This window comes from Etheostoma spectabile, chromosome 16, assembly GCF_008692095.1.
Source record: "Etheostoma spectabile isolate EspeVRDwgs_2016 chromosome 16, UIUC_Espe_1.0, whole genome shotgun sequence".
Taxonomy (NCBI): Eukaryota; Metazoa; Chordata; class Actinopteri; order Perciformes; family Percidae; genus Etheostoma; species Etheostoma spectabile.
The window spans coordinates 1,279,022-1,289,965 of NC_045748.1; the positions used below are offsets into that span (position 1 = coordinate 1,279,022).

Sequence of the window (10,944 nt, forward strand, 5' to 3'; positions counted from 1 at the left end):
AGAAGACCTCAAGGAACAGCGTGATATACTCTATACAACCATTCTATCACCCCTTTAATATGCAACTTCATTTCATACAAAATATGTAGTGGGGGTTCCCTGCATGGTTGGACATGTACAGCAAAGTTTGCTGAAGAAACGTTAGAAAGTGCGAAGATTTATTTAAAAAAATTTCACCTGTTAAAGGAAGAAACTACCTTTCTATCTGCTAACTATTCAACATTAATCAGTCCCTCCAGGAAAAGTTGCAGTGCCTTTTTTATTTTTGTTGCAACGAAGTTGCAAGAGACAGTGAAAATTGCGAGAAAAAAAGTTGCAATTTGTTTTTGGTATATTTCTTTAAAAATCAAAAGGAAACTTGTTTGGGTATAATGTGAAAAATGGCTGGTGGATTTAAAACAAGAAATTATAATTTATTGAATGAATCAAATTTGAACATATCTGTGGCTTGTTGATCTTTGCATTGTTAATTTCCTATACTGGGCTGGGACTCACATTTATACGTTTGTTAAAGGAGTTATTGGACTTTAACTTATCATTGCAATTACAATAACGAGCGTAGCTGTCCTCAATTCAGGTAATTGTGTACGTCTCATCTGCGTGTGTACATGTACGTGCGTAAGTCGTGGTGGGACCGGAGCAGCAGCCCTGCCCGCTGCAGAGAGCCAACAGGATTGAAACAGCAGCAGCTTTTAACAACTTTAGAGTAAAAAAATTTACAGCGATGTTAAAATGTATACAGGTTGGCAGGACGGTCTGAAATGTTTTGCACGGTCATTCGCTGTACGTTTTGTTGGTACATGTGAGATGTTTGAGTCCCACACGTCTCGTCTTCACATAGCAGAAACAAGGAAAGGAATTTTGCGACGTATGTGTGACGTCAACCCGTTCTCACTCCCGCTTGGTCAGTGGCTCTCAGCGTCACACTGTGACACAAGGTCTGGCACGCGGGATTTCTGAGATTGGTTGAAGTCACAGGAAACTCAAGTTATTGGTTAAATTTTCAGTAAAATTGTGGTGATTGGTCAAAATTACGAGTCACACTGAATTTGTGGTGATTTGTTGAATTTGCAAGAATTACTGCGATTGCAAAATCCTGGAGGGACTGATTAATTAGAAAATACTTTAGACAATTTGATTTTCCATAATGATATTCATGTTCATAAGGATTAAACAGTGTTTCCCACAGATTAGAAGGCCAGTTCAGCTGCGTCTTTCTCCTGTTACGTCCTGCTGTCTCTCCTACCTACACCGGCCCCCTGCACCCTGTCCCTAACCCTCTTCCTACCTACCTGTGCGCAGTGCTTCCACACATGAAGAGAGAGGGGAGGGAAGGGGCTGCTCCTCGCAAAACAGATTCAGAGAGAGGTGACTGTTTTCGCAGCCACAGGAGAGAAATACCATGCGTGCTTGCTGGACAATACTGGCAACTTCTTTTTTACAGGAAGTCACTGTCTTTTCTACAGAAAGTTGCCAGATTTGTCGCTAGTCGCTTTTGTGAAAAAAAGTTGCTAAGGGGGTCTGAAAAATCACTAAATCTAGCAACAAAGTTGCTAAGTTGCAACACTGTTTTCATGGAGACAGGCACTGTGTGCACGGAAGGGAAGGAGCTGTGTAGGTGTGTGTGTAGAGTGACAGAGAGACGGAAGAGAACAGGGAAAGGAAATACAGCTGAACGAATGCATGATTTAAACAGCGTTAAAAGTGTTGCTTGTGTGGTGCACCGCCACAAATTACTCTATGTGTGGGAAATGCTGTTTAAAATAAGTTCACCAGTAGTATATTGTAGGCTAAAGCCCTAGTCGCACAGGACTAGTATGATCTGGGGAACTCTAGTTATTTGTAATAGTTGCGGAGGTCGTCTGTGATCTCTATCCCGTACGAATCTGCCATGTCTGTAATTTGTCAATTTCGGGGTTGTATTGGTGGTGTGGCAGTTATAAATGAATGTTTTGACAGAGCCTTGACATCATATGTTGGGAATAATATCAGGAAATTCAAGTAAACTACAGACTTTGCGCACAACCGACTGACGGGGGGAGTAATTTCTAAATCACATGAGGATAAGGTCCCCTAGTAATACTAGTTCCATGCGAATAGGGTTTAAGAGAGGGACTAAAACTGGCGTAATTCTACACACTGGTGAAGCAGATAATTGTAGAGAGTGATAAATCTAAACCTGTTGATGCATTCACTCCAGCACTTCACTCAATATATGTTTGAGCCATTTTCTGGTACTGAATTGCAGTTTGTCTCAACCAGATCAAATCTGGATGTATCTGTAAACAGCATGATACGTGTGACCAACACACGCAGAGAGAGAGAGAGAGAGAGAGAGAGAGAGAGACCTGAGAGAGACCTGAAAGCTAGCTGGCTGGAGAAAAGGAAGTATTTGAGTGAGTACCAAAGGACCAGATAAAACAGCTTCCTTTTCCTTTATGTAGCTTTAGGGATCAGTGGTCTGGAGCTACCACTTTATCCCTCTATCTCCCCTCTGTGTGTCTGCCACCATTCAGCCCTGAGCTGTCTGACTCAGACTGTTCCTCACACAGCTTTGATAATAATGTCACAAGTATCTTGGACAATAGTCCTGATCAGACGCTCACTAGGACCACTCAAAGGGAGTGTACGTCACAGTCTGGCCTCTCGCTTCTTCTGGCTTCCATCACTGCTCTGCAGCAGTGTTTCAAACACATATCGGAGTCCACAACTGTACTGTCAAATCATTATTGGAATTTATGCAATACTGATGTAGTAATATACAGTCCCTGACAAAAGTCTTGTCGCTTATCTATTTTGTAGAAACACCTGCTATTAACCTGACTTTTAATTAATCAATTGGTGTAAGAAATAGCTCATATGAAAAGCTAAAACCCTTCCAAATGATGTTCAATGCACTGAAATAAATTAGTTTCACTAAAAAAAGATTTATTATTTCAACAAGACAGAAAGGTCAAATTTTAGCAAGACAAAAGTTTTGTCGCCTTTACATAAATTGAACAAATTTACTACAAATACTAAAGTATGTCAGCAAATTAATAGTGGTGCTGTGAGATTCAAATTGAATATCTTGTATGACTTCATGAGCTGAAGGACTGCATCCATGCAGTTTGGCAAGGATTCATACAATGTGTTGATGAAGTCATCAGGAATAGCTAGGAAAGCAGTCTTGCATGCTCCCAGAGTTCATCAATTTCTTGGTTTGGTCTTCCAGCTTCCTCTTTCATCCTACCCACACATGCTCAATGATGTTCATGTCTGGTGACTGGCGGCCAATCTGGAGCATCTTGATCTCTTCGCCTTGAGGAACTTTGAAGTGGAGATGGGTATGCGATGGAGCACCATCCTGTGGAGAATTGGCCTCTTTTATGGTTGGGAATATAGAGGTAGCTAAGATTTCTTGGTTTTGAGACTATTGATGTTGCCTTCCACCCGCAGATCTCTCGCAACACCCCCATACTGGATGTAACCCAGACCATGATTTTTCGGCCACCAAACTTCACTGTTTTTTTGGGTGAATCTTGGATCCATGGCGGCTCCAGTAGGTCTCCTGCAATATTTGCGGAAACGTGGTGTAATTCAAACAAAAGAGTCATCTGAAAAATCCACTTCTTCACTTCTCCAGCATCAATCTTTAGCAGGCTGTGGGCCTTGGCAAATGCACACGGTTTTTCAATTGTCTTTTGTTAGTGCTGGCTTTGGGCACTGATCGACCATGGGCACATTTCAAGACAGAATCCGACAAACCGTTCTGGTGGACACAGGGACTATCAGGGGACCAGGTCTGGTGGAGCTCTGCTGCAGTGGAAAATGGGTCGGCCTTGGATTTTCGAGCCAACAAACGGTCCTCTCGAGCAAGTTGTCTTGCGGGGTCTGCCTGACCGGGGTGCAAAAACATCCAGTGTCTTCAATGTTTTTTTAATCCTCTGTACTTGACGCTGGGCACATTTAGGTGTCTGCCACATCAGCGTGGATTGGTCTTCAGCCTCTTGATAATCAAGACTTTAGTCTCAGGGTGAAGCTTGTGAAGCATGTTTGCAGATGTCTAGTTGCAGTTGATGTGAAGGTCTAGTGTACTGGGGTTGGTGCCGCTGAAATATATTTCCTAATCAGATTTTTACAAGAAATGGCTCTTTATCCCACACGCTTGTAATAATGTTTCAGTGCAAAAAAGAACTGTCAAAAGTTTCTAATATTCACAGCTTGTAACCCATTGATCAATTTTGCAAAGACATAGATGTTGTCGCCTTGTCATATGAGCTTCCCTGTGACTAATAGGGATCAATTAGGTCTCAGTGGTGTATAAACAACCCCAGTACACTAGACCTTCACATCACTGCAACTAGACATCTGCAAACATGCTTCACAAGTCTTCACCCTGAGACTAAGTCTTGATATCAAGAGGCTGAAGCCCAGATCCACTGCTGATGTGGCGAACACCTTCAATGTGTCTCAGCGTCAAGTACAGAGATTAAAAAAACATTGAAACACTGGAGATGTTTTTGACAAGCCCAGGTCAGGCAGACCCCGCAAGACAACTGCTCGAGAGGACCGTTGTTGGCTCGAAAATCCAAGGCCACCCATTTTCCACTGACAGCGAGCTCCACCAGACCTGGTCCCCTGAAGTCCCTGTGTCCAACCAGAACGGTTTGTCGGATTCTGTCTTGAAATGGCCTCCATGGTCGAAATCAGTGCCCAGAGCCAGCACTAACAAAAGACAATTGAAAAACCGTGTGGCATTTGCCAAGGCCCACAGCCTGCTAAAAGCAGTGGATGCTGGAGAAGTGGAAGAAAGTGGATTTTTCAGATGAATCTTTTGTTGAATTACACCACAGTTGCCGCAAATATTGCAGGAGACCTACTGGAGCCCCATGGATCCAAGATTCACCCGAAAAACGTGAAGTTTGGTGGCCGAAATCATGGTCTGGGTTACATCCAGTATGGGGTGTGCAGAGAATCTGCAGGTGGAAGGCAACATCAATAGTCTCAATACCAAGAAATCTTAGCTACCTCTTATATTCCCAACCATAAAAAGGCAAATTCTCCAGCAGGATGGTGCTCCATCGCATACTTCCATCTCCACTTCAAAGTTCCTCAAGGCGAAGAGACAAGATGCTCCAGGATTGGGCCGGCCCAGTCACCAGACATGAACATCATTGAGCATATGTGGGGTAGGTGAAAGAGGAAGCATGGAAGACCAAACCAAAGAATTGAGTGAACTCTGGGAGGCATGCCAGACTGCTTTCCTACTATTCCTGATGACTTCATCAACACATTGTTATGAATCGCTTGCCAAACTGCATGGATGCAGTCCTTCAAGCTCATGAATCATACAAGATATCCATTTGCATCTCACAGCACCACTATTTTAATTGCTGATCATACTTTGTATTTGTAGTAAATTGTTCAATTTATGTAAAGGCGACAAAACTTTTGTCTGCTAAAATTTGACCTTTCTGTCTTCTTGAAATAATAAATCTTTTTTTAGTGAAACTAATTTATTTCATGCATTGAACATCATTTGGAAGGGTTTTTAGCTTTCATATGACTATTCTTACACCATTGATTAATTAAAAGTCAGGTTAATAGCAGGTGTTTCACACAATACAAAATAAAGCGACAAGACTTTTGTCAGGGACTGTATATTTACTACATCAGTATTGCATAATTCCAATATGCTTATTGACCAGTCCGTTGTGACTCCACTCCGGATATGTCGTTGAAACCTGCGGAGCAGAGAGCTGTGATGGAAGCCAAAGAAGCGAGAGGCCACTGTGACGTACACTTCCCTTTGAGTGTCCTAGTGAGCGTCTGATCAGACCTGCCAAGATACTGTGTGCATTATTCTCAAAGCTGTGTAGGAACAGTCTGAGTCAGACAGCTCAGGGCTGAATGGTGGGCAGACCACACAGAGGGGAGATAGAGGGATACAGTGTGTACTCCAACCACTGATCCCTAAAGCTACTAAGGAAAAGGAAGCTGTTTTATCTGTTCTTTGGTACTCACTCAAATACTTCCTTTTCTCCAGCCACATAGCTTCAGTCTCTCTCAGGTCTCTCTCTCGTCTCCTCTCTCCTCTCACACACTGCCTCTAAATACTCCGCTTGTGTGTTGTGTTCACGACGTATACCTGCTTGTGTTACCAGATAATCAATCCAGATTTGATCTGGTTGAGACAAACTGCAATTCGATACCAAAATGGTCACATATTTTAGTGAAGGCTGGAGTGATGCATCAACAGGTTGATTTATCACTCTCTACAATTATCTGCTTCCACCAGGGTGTAGAATTACGCCAGTTTTAGTCCCTCTCTTAAACCCTATTCGCATGGAACTAGTACTTACTAGGGACCTTATCCTCGATGTATTTTAGAAATTTACTCCCCCCGCATTCGGGAGTGTGTGCGCAAAGTCTGTAGTTTACTTGAATTTCCTGATATTATTCCAACTACATGATGTCAGGCTCTGTCAAAACATTCATTATACTGCCACACCACCAATACAACCCCGAAATTGGACAATTACAGAATGGCAGATTCGTCGGGATAGAGATCACAGACACCTCCGCAACTATTACAATAACTAGAGTCCCCAGATCATACTATTCCTGTGCGACTAGGGCTTAGCCTACAATATACTACTGGTGAACTTATTTTAAACAGCATTTCCTTTCCCCACCTAGAGTAATTTGTGGCGGTGCCCCACACAAGCAAACAGTCTTTATACGCTTTTAAATCGCATTTCCGTTCAGTGCTGATTTCCTTTCCTGTTCTCTCCTTCTTACCTCTGTCACTCTACACACACACCTTACACATCTCCTTCCCTCCGTGCACACAGTGCCTGTCTCCATGAAACAGTGTTGCAACTTAGCAACTTTGTTTGCTAGATTTAGTGATTTTTCAGACCCCCTTAGCAACTTTTTTTGCACAAAAGCGCTAGCGACAATCTGGCAACTTTTCTCGGTGAAAAGACAGTGACGTTCCTGTAAAAAAGTTGCCAGGTATGTCCAGCCAGCACGCATGGTGATTTCTCGTCCTGTGGCTGCGAAAACATCACCTCTCTCTGAATCTGTTTTGCGAGGAGCCGCCCTTCCCCTCCCCTCTGTCAGTACCTCGCTTGTGGCAGGCACTGCCACTGTATGTGACTCCCTTTCCATCGGGAGGATTAGGTGACAGGGTCAACAGAAAATGTTCGTTGTTGTATCCTTACTGAGGGATGATAGACGCAGGACGTAACAGAGAAGACGCAGCGGACTGCCTTCGAAGCTGTGGGAAACGTCTCCGACTTGTATGTAAAAAATCCGTATGAACGAATATCTCTGTATGGAAACAGCAAATTGTGCATAAAGTAAGTGGTCGAATTAATGCAGGTCCCCTGCCAGTATTGGGTGTGGTCTATCGGAAAGGCTCTGCGCAAATGCAACAAAGCACCACAAAGGCATTGGGGACGCGGAATGGTGGGGAGACAGCACCATCGAGGGCGGGTGTGACTGAAAATGAACCAATAATGGAGGGGCCGGGACGCAACCAAGCGAACCCGCTTGGGCCAGACCGGGGGCACAGGGGACGCTGCCGAGCCACGGGACCCCATGGGAGGAGTCTTCTCAGGTGGTTGAGAGTTGGGGTGGGGCGGTCGGGGAGAAGCTTTTTTTACTGGCCCACATTACGAGTGCCCCGCATACGTACTGTTGTCCTTGTGGTGTCGGCTGAGTGTGAACTACGTAGACACGGGATTTGGGGGGGTTACGTTACTTATGGGACCTTATGGCTCACGGGTCTCGCGGACTCTAGTTACTCCGTGTGGTACGGCAATGTGGGCCGTGGGTTTTTTTTCATGTTTTTCCAAACGCATGTTCGTCAGACTCCTGGGGTAGCATCCTTTCGCACACCGGCTGGTCTCTGCTCTTGAATTTAACCTAGTGTGGAACGTGTCTCCTCTCTTGCTGTGAAGGACAATGTTTCTCCTCTCCCGTTCTCTATTGACTCATCAAGGGGTCAAAAAGCTGCTGCTGGTTCAATCCAGGGGCGCCGGCAGCGGCCAGGGGCGCGGCGCGACCGGCCCACCACGACTGACGCACGGACATTGATACACACTCCATGAACGTACACAATGACCTGAAGGGAGGACAGCTACGCGGCGTGAATGGACGGGGGCAAGGAGCAGGGAAGGTCCAAGAACGCCCGGGAACAACTGTACAGGGGAGGGGTCGCCATCCGGGAAGGTTAGTAAAAAGGAACATCTGGTTAGGCAAATCAACAAGCCCACGATAGGTCTAACTTTGAGGTCTCGTCTCTGAATTAAGCACACGCATTATTCAACTCACTGCAGTTGCCATGTGGGCGCAACACGAACAAAACAAGCTCTCTCTCTTGGGGCACAGGGAGCCAACCAAGTGGTCCGGGGGAGGTGGAAAGGGAAAGAGACCAAAAACAAGGCAGGTGTAGGGGCTTGGGTCTGGGCTTTCTAGTAGGGGGGGGTGTTGGTTGTGGCATGGGCACGGGCGGCGGTGCACGCGGGGGGGGGCTGGTGGGACAAAAAGAAAGAATAGTGCACGGGCCTCCTGGGCCGGGTAGGGGTCGGGGAGAATGGTGAATGAGTTGCAGGCAGGAGAAAAGGGGGGTCTCCGTGGCCCAGGCAAGGTGGTGGCTGAGAATGACCCCGCGCGGCACTGTGCTATCTGACGTGGCGTCACAAATCGTGGGCTGTTCGCAAGGGCCAACCAGAGTTCCGGGGAATCCCGTCCCGACTCGTCTGAACATTGGACTGGCGTAAGGGCTCCGGTGGCTCAGAGGAAGGGAGAGAGAGTGGTAGAGACTTGTGAGAGCCCGCGGGCCGTGGGGGGGGGGGGCGTCTCACCCGGGAGTGGTGGGTTTGTGCGGCGGCTGAGAGGGGAGGGAACAGGGGGGGGCGAAAAGGGGCGGGGGGGCGTGGTGTTGTCGGGGGTGGGGGGTGGGTGTGTGCGTCCGGCACACCACCCGTGTGCTTGAGCGCGGGTTCACTAGTTGGACCGGGTGTTGGCGGGCCTTCGTCGGGGGCGCTCATAAGATGTGAAAGGAAGGACGCGGAGGTGGTGGGGGTGCAACGAGCCGGGACAGGAGCAAGAGCCGAAAAAGTTGTTGACGGGAGCGGTGGAAGGGTCGTCAGGCGGGGGTTGGGGATGCCGGGAATTGGGCAAGGTAATGAGGCGTGGAGGAGAGGAGGTTGCCACGTTGGCCAGAATTGGGAACGGGACTCGTGCAACTGGATCGGGGTGGGGGCAGGGACTTCAAGGTGTGGGTGACGTGCAGGGCAACACGCATCCACGCTACCACGGTCTCTTGCCGGTTGTGGGACACTAGGGAGAAATTGTACTCTCTGTGGGTGTCTGGTGTGGGACGGGCAGGGGGGGGCGGAGTCCAGCCTCTGTGAACGGGGGAGGAGCCGGGGGTGGAGATCGTTGGAACCAGAAGTAACCACGCACAAGAGGGAGACATACAATTTAATCGGCGATCAGGGGCAGGGGCAAATCAGGCAGAGACCTGGTGGCCAACACAGCCATTGAGGAGAGGGACGAAAGGAGGAACCGAAGGGAGGGGAGCGGAAGGTGTGCGGACAAGCAGGACTTCGGGAGGTTCGGGTCAGAGACGTCTGCGTGAGTGCAAGCGCTTGGAGGAAGGAGATAGGGATGAGTAAATAAAAAAAAACAGCCCCCAAAACAATTAGAAGCAAGAGCGGCAAAAACAAATCATGATAAACAAAAAAAAAAAAAGAAAGAAGGAGCGGGAAAAGAAAAGGGGAAAAGCCACGAGAAGGCTGAGGGAAGCACGGAGATAAACCTCGTGAAACAGACGCAGTACACGCGACGGGTCACAAAAGCTACAATCTGATGCCACATGAAACATTTGCAAGGCCGAACCCCAGAACAAAAAAGAATTCCACATACAAAACCCGAACAACCGAGAGGCGCAACGTACGGGATGCGTGGTCGCAGATCCGTAAGAACAACACAAAATACCCTGCGACATCAGAGGGCAGGACCGAGAGACCCCAGCCGAACGCGCCGAGCAGATAAAGACTGGAAAGGCAATGATGGACAGAAGGACCTACAAGTGAAAGCAGAAAGGAGCCAAGGTAGTGGCCGGGCGTCGACCATACCCCGAGAGGGGCAGCAGAGGAAAAACGCGGCGGTAGGAGCAAACAGCAAGAAAACTGAGGAGGGTACGAGCATGCAGTATGCCGGAGCCAGGATGGGGCCACGATCAGCCCTGGGGGGGGCGTGCAGCACAGGGACACAAGCGGTTGATGCATTCGTGGTCGGAAAGCCGTCGGGCCCCTCTGGGGTCTGCTAGCGAACGATTTGACGGATGGCGCACAGAGACGGGGGGGGGCCGCACGGACCACGGGCCTGAACCAAATGCCGCACCGGCCATAGAAGGAATGCCTCGACACACAGGCCACTATCCCGAGACAGCCGGGTGTGGGTGTCAAAAGCAGGACACCGAGCCATGCACTGCACAGGGGCTGACGTGGGAAAAGGGTAGGTGAAGGGCAGAGATGACGGCACATTGGGATGGGTGGGGTGGTTGAATAACAAAGGATGGTCACGTGACAGGGGGGCGGGTCGGCACGCGTTGACGGGGCCGCACCCGGCCGGGACACGGGGCGGACAGTGGTCCCGGGACAGCGGCCAGGAGGAGAAACCAGAGCACGACCACCGGGGAGAACAAAACAAGAAGTGTGTACGATGCCCGAGGCGATAATAACACCAAGTAAAGGAGACTATGGACAAACGAACAAAGCAACACGCGGGTTACTACCAGGGGAAAGCATCACAGCCTAGAGCGGCGAACCGCGCACGGCCAAAACGACGCTAACCAGTGGGACAAGCCGGACGGAACCACGGAACGCGGAAAGAGGACGGGACGCCCAGGACCGGAGGCGCACCCGGCACGGACAAAACCAGGTT

The 10,944-nt window shown here is 48.2% G+C and overlaps 1 protein-coding gene and 1 long non-coding RNA gene across 5 annotated transcripts in view; one reads left to right on the forward strand and one right to left on the reverse strand.

The window, feature by feature from the left end:
* Positions 1-6,392, reverse strand: part of LOC116704256 (uncharacterized) — a 15,756-nt gene extending 9,364 nt beyond the window's left edge. Inside the window, exon 1 of the long non-coding RNA XR_004335633.1 lies at positions 6,381-6,392. This is a non-coding gene — a long non-coding RNA (uncharacterized LOC116704256). The remainder of the gene's footprint in view (positions 1-6,380) is intronic.
* Positions 1-10,944, forward strand: part of whrna (whirlin a) — a 300,442-nt gene that overhangs the window by 199,135 nt on the left and 90,363 nt on the right. The window lies entirely within an intron of this gene.